Consider the following 15,211-nt stretch of genomic DNA (forward strand, 5'->3'; position numbering starts at 1 on the left):
CATTATTCTGATTAATGAATTTGTCAATACCTTTTCTACATTTTTACCTAATGCAAAAATTTGGTCTTTAACATGAGATGAATACAGATAGCAAATTCCACTATTTTATAATAACTGATATAGGTACAGCAATTCATCCATCCATTCAGTCATCCATTGTGTATAAAGCTGTGCTACTAGTACCTAGGGAAAATTCAAAATTTAGCTACAATGAGATTCCTGCCCTCAATGTGCTTTATCATAGAGGGATGAGACAAATAGGGCTCCAAGGGAGATGTGATACTACTTGAATAACTCAAACTCCTTGGTAAAAAGGCTGTTGGGTGTGTTCTAAGCAAGATTTAGAAAAGCATGCTTTTTAATCTTACATGGTTAGATATTATCCTAGTTCCTTTTGAAATATTGGGGATACAAATAACCTTAAAACTCAAAATCCTATCCAGAAGCATAGAGCATTTTACTCTCTGATTTTCAGGTCTATCACTCAATACCCAGTGAGCAAAGTGATACTATATGTATTGGGTATACCCTGAAACTTTGCTGGGTTCCCAGTTGGTGACACCCTTACTTTAGATTATAATATTCTTCTCTAAAATATAATGTTCTCTGGGAGCAGGTTTCTTGGGGGGCTTCTGGGAGAAGCCTTCGTTTCAGTTCAGAGTAATCACCCTGAACGCAGCTAGGAATTAAAGTCTAAATCCTTTATCGTCTCTTTCCAAGTCTTGTCTCTTTCCTTGGGCCCAGTTAGCTTTCTTAGAGGCCTATCTCTCTCCTTGGTTCTGAGAGCTCCTGCCACTAGTCCTTTGCCTCTGCCAGCTTCAGCCTCCAGCTTCCTCCAAATAAGCTTCTAGGGGGCTTCTTCTCTAGTGGGGTTGTCCTTTAGTGGGCTTGTCCTCTTTGGCGCCCCGAGAGCTCCTCCTTATATATGCTCTCTTAAAGGTGTGAATTTTGTGGAATTATAGGAAGTACTAAGTACATGTAAATTAGAGAATCATTATCTCATCAATTCCACTGACTTGGCACTTTGTAAGAATCCTAACTATTAGATAAGTAAGGAAAATATTGGAGTTCACATATCTTTGGTCAAAAAGAAGGCCAAGGTTTCAAGAACCAAAATGATGTGGCTGATAATAGATATCAGATGATGGTAGGCACCAAATGTTGGGGTTTAGTCACGTGAAGAATTCACAATGGCCATTCTCTTTGGCACAAGGTAGGTTTATTTTAAGGAAGAGGTTACAGATAAAAGGTACAATAAACACCAAAAATGGTAAATGGTAAATGTTTAAAAAAAGTTTGGAAAGCACATAAAAGACAAGTCTTCTCTTCCTCCTCCCCTGTCTTCCCTTCCTTCTTCTTTTCCTCATCCTCTTCCTCTTCCCTCCTTCCCTCGTCTTCCTCCTCTTCTCCCTCCTTCCCCTTCCTCCTCCTTCTCTCCTCCCTCTTTCCTCTTCCTTTCTTCTCATTCTCCTTTTTGTTCTTCTCCTTTTCCTCTTTCTTCTTCCTCCATATTTAAATAGAAAAAATAAATATTTTAAAGCAAAAAGGAAATAGAAGAACATTAGTTAAAACACAGAAAGGGAGCAGACGGTTATAAATTTTGGCTTATTTTCTCTGAGTACTATGAGGTTCAGGAACAAAATTATGTGGCACTTTGCATGCATAGAATATATAGTAGTAAAGCACAGGCATAGTCTTGTGAACTGTTGTGAGCAACATTAATGTTCAGGAATTTTTCTTGCAGATATGTATATATCTGCATATGCACATATATACACACACTACACATCCAGATCAGAGTATACAATATATAATTAAGAAGGAACATGATTCTTGTCTCTCCCACTGTCTGGAGCTTTTTTTTATGAGAGGATCAGCAATTATTGCTTATAAATGGAATCACAAAGTATAACTCGAGATAACTGGATTCTGTTTAAAACTAATAACTCTTTTGCTAAATGAATGTATAGGAATTAGGATTTAATTTTTATTTCATAGCAATGCTAAATCTTACATTGCATATTAAAATTTAGAGGTAAACCCAGAAATTATTTGGTTTATTTACACTCTGTGGAAGCATGGTGTTTAGGAGAGAACTGGATTCTGACACTCTTTATAAAATATCTCTAGCTGTGTGAGCCTGGACAAGTCAGAAAATAAGGTCTCAGCATTGGAAGAAAAATCAGAGTTCATCTTGAGCTACATATCCCCTAAATTAGGCCCAAGCCCTTTGCTTCATGAGAGTAGTTTCCATATAGTATATATATATATGCATATCTTATAAGACTTTGCCTCAGTGTCATTTTACGATAAATGTATACCTTTTTTTTTTTTTATTAATTTAATAGCCTTTTATTTACAGGTTATATGTATGGGTAACTTTACAGCATTAACAATTGCAAAACCTCTTGTTCCAATTTTTCACCTCTTACCCCTCACCCCCTCCCCCAGATGGCAGGATGACCAGTAGATGTTAAATATATTAAAATATAAATTACATACACAATAAGTATACATGACCAAACCATTATTTTGCTGTACAAAAAGAATCAGACTCTGAAATATTGTACAATTAGCTTGTGAAGGAAATCAAAAATGCAAGTGGGCATAAATATAGGGATTGGGAATTCAATGTAGTGGTTTTTAGTCATCATCCAGAATTCTTTCTCTGGGCGTAGCTGGTTCAGTTCATTACTGCTCCATTGAAAATGATTTGGCTGATCTCGTTGCTGAGGATGGCCAGGTCCATCAGAACTGGTCATCATATAGTGTTGTTGTTGAAGTATATAATGATCTCCTGGTCCTGCTCATTTCACTCAGCATCAGTTCGTGTAAGTCTCTCCAGGCCTTTCTGAAATTATCCTGTTGGTCATTTCTTACAGAACAATAATATTCCATAATATTCATATACCACAATTTATTCAGCCATTCTCCAACTGATGGACATCCATTCAGTTTCCAGTTTCTAGCCACTACAAAAAGGGCTGCCACAAAAAATGTATACCTATTAACTAAATCCCATTTTAATACTGTAAAGCCTCACTGTTTCAAAGTTTCTTTGATTACTCTAGATACATATTACATAATGTTGGCTAACTCTTGAGTCCTCAGTGGGGTGAACTTTCCTAAGCATGAGACAATTTACAATCCCATTTATATAGCATTGCTCATGTGGAGTTAAATGCTACTTGCAAACTTGTTTTGGTAAATATCGCATTTGCAGAACCAATTAGTAATAATAGTTAAGGTATATCTACACATTAATTAGAGACATAGATAATAATGGGATCATTGGGTATGATCTAAAAATATAAAGGAAGCTTAATCACAGTAAAAGGGGATAAATTAGAATTAGTAGGAATTTGAAAGAAGGCATAAGAATGGAGAAAGACTTGAGGAAATTGGGAAAGAAAATGAATAATTCTGGTTCAGTGACTTCCCCTTTACTGGTTGGCAACTGAACTTCTGTGCTGCCACAGATGAAATTGTTTTCAGTTGTCAGAACTCTTCTTACATATTACTCATTTGAAAATTAGCTTACTTGTTCTATTGATGAAATAAATACATGTGGTTATAACTTTATTTCTCAGTGTGGTTATTGTTGAAAAATTTCAATATACTTTTCTTTTTTCTTCTAATTTTTCTTTCTAATAAAGTCCAAAACAAATGTGTGTAACTTAAGTTTAAATCTGGAACTTCTGTGTAATGTATGTGCCCAGGCTAGTTCTCTCTATTCAATCTAAATGTGTAGAGTAAATAGAGATGAGATTACAGATTTGGTAAAGTAATTTTTGAAATTATCTAGAAGATTAAAATTGACACTGTTTATCTATAAATGTTTGACTTGCCACTAGCAAAATGAAATAATTAAAATTTCCTTGACCTTTTTGAAAAAAAATCACCACACCAAAAAATTGGCATTCTTTTTCTTCTTTTTTTTTTTGTAGTATTTTATTTTTTCCAACTACATGTAAAGGTGGTTTTCAACATTCATTTTTGTAAAATTTTGTGTTATAAATTTTTCTCTTCTCACCCTTACTTCTCCCCTCCCCAAGATAGCAAGGGATGTGATATAGATTTAAAAAGTTTAATCGTTTTAAACATATTTTCATATTTGCCATGTTGGCATTCTTTTTTTAAAAAAATTTGAAAGTATGCTAAGGATTATGCAATAAGCATTAAAACAAATTAGTACCATAGGTTAAATTATGAGCTCAATTCTGAAATATTTTAGCATTCTCTAAATCTGAGCTTCTGAGTAGGTACAGGAAATAAATAAAAAAACCAGTGGGTTAATCAGTTTTCTTACTAGCTAGATGAAGGAAATTTAACTAAAATTGAATCTGATTTCAGGGAAAGAGAAATTTTTTTTGGAAAAAGGATATTGTTTCTTGGAACAATGAAACGGGAAGCTACTTCTTTGTGGGAAAACCCAAGGATAATGGGAAGTCCATAAGAGAATGATAGTAGCTTATAAGAGCTAGAAAGCTACCCAAAACTATTTTGTCTTTAAAATTTCTTTATTTCTGGACAGAACAATACATTCTGTTAAAAATAAATTGATGGAAGGTATCCATATTATTTTGTCATCTTGAAATTTTTATGAATGTTTTTTATAGTAAATGGTATTCATTGTAACAGAATTTCATCTGTAACTCACTTAATTTATTTTTATTTTTTTGCTACAGATCTCAGAAAAAGTTTTTGGAGTGAAGACTAATAACACTTAAGTGTATTTATAACTTTCTATATCCTTTAAGCCCCCTTAGATTGAACTCCCTTGAATTATATGCTTTCCTTTCAGTTGTTAATTATATCTTATATTTCATTCCATTGGACTTAATTATTTTTTCTTTTTTGTTATCATGAAATTGATAAACATAAGCAAACAGCATTTCTGTAAACTGAGAACAGAAAAAACGTTCATATGTGAAACTGTAATTATGTAGTTTATTTTTAAACACACACATATATACATATATATGTATGTATACATCCACATATACATATTTATACATTTTACCTGTTATTACATAGTATTGATTTTTTTATGTCTATGCGGATTCCTTTCTGCTCTCTTGAATTTTGCATATTTCTTTCTTTTAAGCTTTATCATCACTATTCTCTTTCCCCTTATAACTGTCCTTCTGTGCCCCCAAAAGTTAGCCTTGTAATGAATAAGCAGAGTCAAGTGAAACAAATTCACACTTTGGCCATGACTAAAAAATTTATTTCTTATTCTGAACTTGCCACTAAATTTATTTAAATATTCGTTGTTTTTTTGTTTTCAGTTTTGTTCACCTTTTTGATTAAAAGAAAATTTCTATTTTTGTGTTGGGTTGGAGTTTTGGATTTATTGCTTTTCTAGTTTTCTTTTTAGTTGCATGACCAATTTGCCTCTCCATTTTCTTTTATGGATAAGTAGAGCGATAAAATTTCCTTTTAGGTTACATTTGGTATTTTGGTAATCTCATTTTTGTCTTTTTACTTGATGAAATTATCTATTGTTTCTTATTTTAACCACTAAATCTTTTTAAAATTTTTAAAAATTAATTTCCCCCCTGTTACATGTAAAAACAATTTTTAACATTTGCTTTTTAAAACTTGGAGTTCCAGATTCTCTCCCTTGTCCTCTTCCCACCCATCCTCCCATTGAGAATGCAGTAATTCGATATATATCATATATGTGTGGAATCAAGCAAAACATTTCCATAATGGTAATGTTATGAAAGAAAACCTATAGACACCCCTCCCACCCTCCACCTCCCAAAAAAACCCTTAAAGAAAAACAAAGAAAGTTTAAAAAAAAAGTATGCTTCAATTTGTATTCTGATACCATTAGCATTTGGCACGTTAGCCTTCATAATGGATACCATTTTTCATTATAAGTCCTTCAGAGTTGTATTGGATCATTGTATTGCTGAGAATAGTTATGTCATTCACAGTATATTATTTTATATAATAATGCTATTACTAAATGTACATAGTAAATTTCACTTTGCATCAGCTCATGGAAGTCTTTCCAGGTTTTTCTAAGAGTATCCTGCTCATCATTACTTAAAGCATAATAATCATATAAAGCACCATAATATCACATACTATAGTTTATTTAATCATTCCCCAATTGATGGGCATCCTCTCAATTTCCAATTCTTTGCCCCAAGAGTTGCTATAATATTTTCATACATTTAAAACTTTTTATTTCTTATCTCTGACCATAAGGACATTTTGTCCTGTAACCTTGAGGAGAGCCCCTGTTCCACTGTGGCCCGAAATCCAGGTGTGGTAGTTCTCCTTCTCACCCTGGCACAGCTAACTGGTTTTGAATACAGTTGAAAAGCAACAGAGTCCTGCCTCATTACTAGCAAAGATATCCCCTGTAATTTCCTCCTGACCAGTTGTTCCCTGTTAACAGTCTGTGAACTGAAAGTTTCAGAAGCTACAACTTTTGCAGCTGATTCAGTAATTTCCAAGGCCTATACCTGAATTCACCTTGGTGCAGTAAACCTTTCTAAGTATTATTTGGCATCTGTGAACTGAGAAGTTTGGAAACCACCCCTGCTGCCACTGATTCAATTGCTCTGGGGCCTGTTTTGCTTGTTTGGGGCCAGGGAGGGGCCTGTGCTAGACTACTTCACTTTCACCTTTTCTTCTGATCTTCAAAATATTCCTGGGCTGGGAAATTTAGGTCTATATTTTTGTAGGTTTTCCTGCTCTAGAATTTGTTTAGAGTCATTATTTAAAGGTATTTGAATGGGTTGGGGGAAGAGCTCAGTCAAGAATTCTTTTTTATTTGTGAAATCAAGGCAATATTGATCATTTTCCAATCCTATGGTGCACTTGCAGTTTTCTGTGGTCTTTTGGAGACTTCTTGTTATGTCCTGCTTTCTAGAGCCCCCAAGTTGGGGTGACAAAATGTACCATGCTTCTTAGTGGAGGAGTGATGAGGTGAGACTCCTGAAGAGGGTGGAAATATGTCCATTTATTCCAAGGTCTTCCCCCTTTATATACCTTAATACCCTTATGTAACCAAAGCAACACTGCACATGCGCTAAATATATATTGTGCATGTGAACCACATAAACAACTTGCTATTGTATGTAGATTGCCACCTGATATCACTCTGCTTCAATCACAACACAGGTTGTCACCACTCCCTGACTTCTCAGAAGGCTGACAGTCCTTAGTGGAGATGGGAACCGGAACCAGACATTGTCAGCAGGTTCCCTCTGGGCTGAAGGGTCTTATACCCTCTGGGTGAGGACTCAAAATTCCCCCACTATTTGTGGCCCTCTAAAACTACTGACAATGGATTGTCAGTCACATCTTTTAGTTCTGGGTCATGCTGCTTGAACTTATCTAAAACTGGTAGATATTCTCTTTTTATCTACTTTTGTAATAATATCCAGTAGGATATTCACCCTGTATTAACCTTTCTATTCTAAATGATATTCTCCTATGCAAAAAAGAAGAGTTAAACTACTATGAATAATGGAATTAACTTTTTCTTTGATCTTGGTTTTTCCTTTAAGCATTCTATCTTCTGCTACTTTGCTTTTGTCTTTGTAGAAGCACACAGAATTGAGGATCGGTTATATTTTAAACTCTTAATTTATAAATTCTTAATTTCATGTGTTTTAATGATTAAAGAATTCACCACCAAGGGACTAGCTTCTGTTGTTCCTAGCACTCAACAGTTACTAAAATTGTCCCCATCTTTCTACTTTACCTGCATCTTATATGTACCTATTTACATACATGTTGCTTCCCAATTAGAATGTAAGTTTTTTGAGGACAAGGACTGTAACTGCCTTTCTTTATATCCTAGCCCTTAGAACAATATTTAGCACAGAATAAGCACTTAATTAATGTTTGTGGGTTGTCTCTTTGAACTTAGCTAGGCTAGTCCTTTAATTTCATCAGAAACCATTGTCCAAAAATTGTTGTTTTGTTGTTCAGTTATTTAAATTGTTTCTGAATGTCTCTTAATGACTACATTTGGGGTTTTCTTGGCAAAAATACTTAGGATAGTTTGCCATTTCCTACTCTAACTCATTTTACAGATGAGAAAACTGAAACAACAGGGTTAAGTGAATTGTCCAGGGTCATACAGCTAGAAAGTGTGTGAGACCAAATTTGAACTTAGGGAGATAAGTTTTCCTGACTTCATTATTCTCAGTGCCAACTAAGCTACCCTTGTCCAAAATGGCTATCAAAATGAAAAAGTATACAATAAAACAATAAAGGCAATACTTCATACTTGTCAGATTGGAAAAATGAAAAAATAAAATGTTTAAGGGGCTGTGGGAAGGTAGGCACATAATTCCACTACTAAAGGAACAGTGAAATGATCTATTTTGTAAATCCATTTGGAATTATTCTAGAAAAGTTACTAAGTTTTCAAATTCTTTGACTCCAATAACATCACTGTAGGATTATAGATGTAAAGCTAGTAAAGGGACTTTAGAGTTCATCAAGAGAGGTCTCCATATTTTGCTGATGGAGTAGACAAAAGTTATATAGGTATTAAATGACAGGGTTAGTATTTGAAACCAAGATATTAGACTTAAAATGAAATATTCAATGATACTCAGAGGGTAGTTTAAAAAACTGAAAAAAACTCAGTTTTTTAATAACAAAAAAAGATGGAAACTCAAAGACTGCCTGAATAAAATGTACTATTTGAATGTAATGAAATGACTATGGTGTAATAGTTGGTCTTTATTGTTGGTCTCATTTGTTCATTTTGGGTTGTGGGGATTATTTGGGTTTTTGTTGAGAAATGTTCATTGTATTGAAAAAATATGCTAATGATTTCTTAATTTGAACACACCCTTCCTTGAGAATACCATATTAAACTGAATTGTTAGTATCCTGACTTGTGTGATTTAGTTTCCTTCTCTACTACTTTAAAGTTAGTATTCATTCATCTGAATTATAATTGTAGTCTTGAGAATTGGAATTATACTCATTTTTAAGCACTGGCAAAGTTGTACAAGAATAATGAGATAGTGAAAATGTTCCAAATTAAAAATTAGAAAAAAAAATTATTTTATCAAATTATTGAAAACTTAAGGCTGAAATATCGTTTGTCACAAAAAGGAGCTTCATTATTACTTTTTTTTTGTTTTTTTTGGTGTGGGGCCAAGATGGAGAAGAGTAGAAAGGTCTTTGTCTGAGCTCTTCCTTGCTTCCCTCAGAATCACACCAGATCAAGCCTTTGAATAGGTTTTAGAGTGAAAGAACCTACAAGTAATTTGGAGTGTAACAAACTTCTATATTTGTTACAGAAGATATTTTGGAAGAACTTCAGTAAAGTCCTGTTTTAATTGGGGTGGGGGGGTGACAAGGTCCAACACAGGGAGACTCAGGGCAGAGAGGTCTCCATCTAGGAATCCAAGGGAACCTAATGGGAGGTTATTAGCCAAAATACAACAGCATTGGCTAATCTATCCTGGATTAGAAGCCAGTGGATCAACACATTAGCTGTGAGAACTCCAATTCAGCTATAGAGGGCAAATAAGGAGCTCCTGAACTTGGTCACTGCCCACCCACTGGGCAGCACTGGCTCCAGGGTGGTGTGAAGGCCCTGTAGCCTATAGAGGAAGCGTGGGACAATTTTCCTTTTGCCCTAAGAGCAGACCTCAACCCTTAAAAACGAGCAAAAATGCAAAAAGAGCTCTGACCATAGATAGATATTATGGAGACAGAAGAACAGACCTCAAGCCTGAAGATACTAAAGGCAAAATGCCTCCCAATAAAACCTCAAAGGGTCATGTGAGTTGGCTTTTGACTCAAAACACTCTCTTGGAAGAATTCAAAAAGGATCTTTAAAGAGAATTAGAAGAAAAATGGGAAAAGGAAATAAGAGCTTTGGAAAAGGAAACATACTGTGTGAAGAAAACGACTCCTTAAAAAATAAATTTGACAAAATGGAAAAAGAAAACTACTTAAAAAAACAGAATTGGTCAAATAGACAAAGAGAACAATTCCATTACTGTTGCTTTTAAATTAAAGACCTGTCATAACCGATTTGTCAATATTAATATTTGACAAATAAGTATATGTAGAACCAATGGTTATACAAATCAGGAAATGGAATGAATTGTAATTACCATTTGGACTTATTAAAATAGTGATAGTTATCTGTTGTGTCCTGCTTTTTAGAGCCTCTAAGTTGGGGTGACAAAATGTACCATGCTTTCTAGAGCCCTCATGCTGGGGTGATTAAAATACACCATCCTAATGAAGTGATGAGGCAAGACTCCTGAGCATGGTAGAAAAATGGAGTCAGTTTATTTCAAGGACTTTCCCCTTTTTATACCCTCATTCCCTTATGTAACAAAACACATATATGTATGCAAAACATATATATGTAACAAAGCACATATGTGCTATTGTATATAGTTTGCCACCTAGTATCACTCTTCTACCTGGTATCACTGTTTCAATCACAACACAGGTTGTCACCGCCCCCAACTTCTCAGGAAGGCCAAGAGCCGTTAGGGAAAATGGGGAACCAAACCAGACATTGTTAGCAGGTTCCCTCTGGGCTGAAGGGTCTTATATCTCACTCAGAGTTTCCCCACTGTCTGTGACCCTCTACAGTTATCAATTCATAAACAGTTAAAAAGGAAAACTTAATCAGCTATTAAATATTCTTCCATAGTTCCATGATTCTATCTTTTTCAACAGAAGATTTTAACTCATTTTTTATTTTGTATGATTCTTTTCTATATTGTTCTATAAATTTTCCATATAAGATCTGCTCTGGAAATCTTATAGGTCTAAATTAACTAAGACACTTCTCATCAGTAAGTTAGTTGACCTCTAGGTGAACATTTCTTTGGCTACAGCAATGCACAAACCTCATAGCAATATAATTTAATATTATTAAAAATGAGGAGAAATAATTTTAGATGCTATGCTTTTGGAACATATAATGTAATGTGTTAGTATATGTAAAATAGCTATTTTTCCTTCATTTGCATAAATAATATCCTCAAATCCATCACAAAATTGCTAAATTGATATTCCTAAAAGCATTTAAGGTAAGCCTCATATCTTCTCTCTACTGAATGTCCTTTTTGGCAAATTCAAGATGTCCAAAACACAATTTATTATTTTTTGCCTTTAATTCCTTTCCCCAATTTTTTCAAGAAAATTGCTATTCTTCTAGTTATTGAAGCTTATAACTGAGAAGCATCTTTGTTTCTTCAATCTTTCTTTTCATTGTATAATCAGATTCTAAGTCTTTTTCTCTTCTCACAATGATAACCATTCTACCCTAAACCCTTATCATTTATTGTCTTGGTTACAGCAATAGTTTTCATAATTGGTAGTTCTGTCTTTCAGCTCCTTGCCTGGAGGAAGAGAAGGTACAGTTATAGGGCAGGGATTTCAAACTCAAATAGACTAAATCAATGAACAACAGCAAAATGAAGGGCCTGGCCTAATCTTTTATGTTCAATCCAGTTCTAAACCTGTTAAGGACCATGTCTAGGTGAAGGGGCAGGTCATTTCTCTGAGACCCTCCACAGCTGTGAATCATATCACTTGAAGGAGTTGCAAAGTGGCCTTCAAGGGTGTTCCTTGTGGATCGGGAATGAAATAAATTGGAGGCAAGAGGGAAGAGGAGGGTCAGACAACTCAACTGCCTCTCAGTCTCCTTGTATCATTGTCATCACCCTCTCATAAGAAGACAAGCATTCTACAGGTCTGAGTTTAGGCCTCCAGCAGCCACTGGCAGGTGGCTCCAGTATCACAATATATGGTTCCCAAAGAAAAATTATGGGGCATAAGAAACACAAGAAGCAAAGCAGCAGCAGCACCTGAGAGCTGTTCATGAGTAGGATCCTCCCAAAGTTCCTTGGGTAACCCACAGGGAAGGAAAAGGAGAAGAGACCTGTTAAGACTTTTTTAGGCAGGCTAATTAAATGGTCCGACACATCAAAGGGCCAAGCCAGGAGACTGATGAGACTTAAATGCCTGTTCTGACCATAGTCCTCTTCTTCATTTGGTGACATCTCATGAGCTTCAACACCTGTTATAGTGCTCCCTAGTATGTGACTCAGAAACCTTAGTATGTGGATTTAGATAAGAACTAAGGCATAAACTTACTGACACACAGCATGGGGGAGGGGGGGATAATCACACTCCCATAAAACAAAAAAACAGGGAATTGTTAAGGACCATGCCTAGGTAAAGGGGCAAGTCATTTCTCTGAGATCCTCCACAACTGTGAATCATAATATGTGAAGGAGTTGCAAAGCAGTCTTTACTAACACAGATGTTCCTTGTGGATTGGGAATGAATTAAATTGGAGGCAGGAGGGAAGAGGAGGGAGGTCAGAGAACAGCAACTGCCTCTCATTCTCCTTGTATCATCCTCATCCGCTCACATGAAGAGATCCATTCTACAGGTCTGAGTTAGACCTCTAGCAGCCATTGGCAGGTGGTTTCCATATCACAACATAAACTATGATTATATTATCTCTCTATAATCCATCTTGTTATTGCTGATAAATTGACAAGCCCAAAGTACCGATCTGTCATTTTTCAGCTTGAGAAGGTTTAAATAGTTCTTCATTCATTACCATTATGACAAAGTCCAGATACTTTTTTTTTTTTTTTACTTTAAATAGTCCTTCACAACCTGACTTCAGCCTTTCTTGCCATGCTAGTTACACATATCTATTATATATCCTCTAGTCAGCTTGGGATCTTTTGTAAAAATCTTTAATATTATTTATAATATAGCTCAGGAGCCATAAGGAGACTTTTCCTAATCTCCTCAGTTAGCTTGCTCTCCCCCCAAAAATTGTTGTGTTCATTTTGTTTAAATACCTTGTTTTCCCACAGGTGAATGCCTCCTCTTTGAGGGCAGATACTGTTTATTTTTGCCTTTGTATCCCCCAGTACCTATAATAGAATCTGTAACAGAGTAGAAACCCAGTAAATGCTTGTTGAATAAAATTTAATTGAAACCAGTAACCTTTAATACTAGAAACATTAGTTTTGCCCAGTTTCTACTTTTAGAGCTAGAAACACATGTTATAGAAATCATACTATCCAATTCTTTTAAGAGTTGAACAATCTGATTTACTTGCCCAAGAGAACCAGATCTCCAAACTAAGATTTCCTGATTGTCACTTCAGGACTCTTTTCACTATGCCATGCCATTTTTCATTGTTATTTTAAAACATCACCAGAAATTTAAAGGTATAATAATACAAATTAATTATTTTCCTACATATTATGGAGGAATTTACTATATTCCCCTCACCAATTGATTTTTAGTACTTGGTATTTTAATTTTATGGTAATACTTTACATGGTAAGGTTCTTTTTAAGAAGTCAGATCATAAAATCTTTAGTCTCATAGATGTCATTCACCCAGAGAATCATTAAGAGAATTAGAAATAGCTGAGGATGAGGGTGGGGTACAAATAGTAACATTGCTGCTTCAATATAAAAGTAGAAGAAAATAAAATAGGAAAATTAGTAAACAGTTTGAATTTACATAGTATGCCTTTGCTATTTGCTCTAAAAGATGAGTTGGAGATAATTGGAGAAAGTTAAATGGAAATTGCTTCTTATTAAATAGCAAGGAAGTGCAATCATGGCATTAATAATTATACTAGCTAATATTTAAAAATACTAGCATATACGAATGTTTGTGGCAGCCCTCTTTGTAGTGGCCAGAAACTGGAAAATGAATAGATGCCCATCAATTGGAGAATGGCTGAATAAATTGTGATATATGAATATTATGGAATATTATTGTTCGGTAAGAAATGACCAACAGGATGATTTCAGAAAGGCCTGGAGAGACTTACACAAACTGATGCTGAAATGAGCAGGGCCAGGAGATCATTATATACTTCAACAACAATACTATATGATGATCAATTCTGATGGACCTGGCCATCTTTAGCAATGAGATGAACCAAATCAGTTCCAATGGAGCAGTAATGAACTGAACCAACTACACCCAGTGAAAGAACTCTGGGAGATGACTAAGAACCGTTACATTGAATTCCCAATCCCTATATTTTTGCCTGCCGGCATCTTGGATTTCCTTCATAGGCTAATTGTACAATATTTCAGAGTCTGATACTTTTTGTATAGCAAAATAACGGTTTGGTCATGTATACTTATTTTGTATTTAATTTATACATTAATATATTTAACATCTACTGGTCATCCTGCCATCTAAGGGAGGGGGTGGGGGGAAGGAGGGGAAAAATTGGAACAAAAGGTTGGCAATTGTCAATGCTGTAAAATTACCCATGCATATAACTTGTAAATAAAAAGCTATTAAAAAAAAAAAAAGCGTGGATCAGGGATATGTGAATTCAAATTAAAAAAAAAAAAAAAGAGGTCCAGAGAACTGATGGGAAGACCCAGTGTTTAGTAGGTCATCTTATAAATAGAATTAAAATAAAGCAAATAGAAATTGAATTTATTATAAGTAGATTGTGTATGATAACTGTAAAGACTGAGTAGAGGAATATTTAGAGAGCAGGCCCCAAAGGTAGATAACGTGGGGCCAGGGTCTGCTTCTGAAACACACTGATTTCTTGACTCTGGACCAGGAACTTAGCTTTTCACTGCTTTACCTAATTCTATAAGGTTGTAAGCTATAGAGAGACCTTCTGGGTACTATCCCATATTGGTAGAAGCAATTGCCTCAATTCTTTATTTTGTAATGCTAATGAAGTTATATCTGTACATATTTTTTCTCTACATGTTTATTTCCTTCATTTCTTATTTGCTATACATAGTGTACATTTAAAAATAAATTTAAGTAATTTGTTACATTTATGAAATACAGTAGTGAGTTTTAAGTTGTTATATGCTTCACTTATTAGCTGTTTGATGTCCCTCCAGAGTCATAACATCTGAGTCTTTATTATCTAAATGTATTGGCAACTTCCAAAACTAAGCATGGATTGCTGTGAGTTACTAAACAGATTCTCTAGAATATGATTTGATCATGACAGAAATATCACACAATATTAATAAATATTATAATTAGCTTTGAGGAGTCTTTACTTTTGCCTTACAAATAAAGAAAATATACTAAAGAGAGGTAGTTGATGTAAAGTATTAATGTGTATAATGACAGAAACCAGCTTATTCCACTCAAAACTATTAGGCTAAATGAATTGAGTATGTATAAATTATTTAAATTGCTTTTAAGTACTCCC

At 34.7% G+C, this 15,211-nt stretch overlaps 2 protein-coding genes across 12 annotated transcripts in view; both read left to right on the plus strand.

Annotated features, from left to right (window-relative positions):
• Positions 1–4,967, plus strand: part of CCDC196 (coiled-coil domain containing 196) — a 66,017-nt gene extending 61,050 nt beyond the window's left edge. Inside the window, exon 10 of the mRNA XM_031952759.1 lies at positions 4,689–4,967. The gene's annotated coding sequence lies outside the window, so the exon portion shown is untranslated. The remainder of the gene's footprint in view (positions 1–4,688) is intronic.
• GPHN (gephyrin) overlaps positions 1–15,211 on the plus strand; it is a 751,804-nt gene that overhangs the window by 34,592 nt on the left and 702,001 nt on the right. The gene's annotated exons all lie outside the window — the stretch shown is intronic.

Source organism: Sarcophilus harrisii, chromosome 2, assembly GCF_902635505.1.
Source record: "Sarcophilus harrisii chromosome 2, mSarHar1.11, whole genome shotgun sequence".
NCBI classification, from domain to species: Eukaryota; Metazoa; Chordata; class Mammalia; order Dasyuromorphia; family Dasyuridae; genus Sarcophilus; species Sarcophilus harrisii.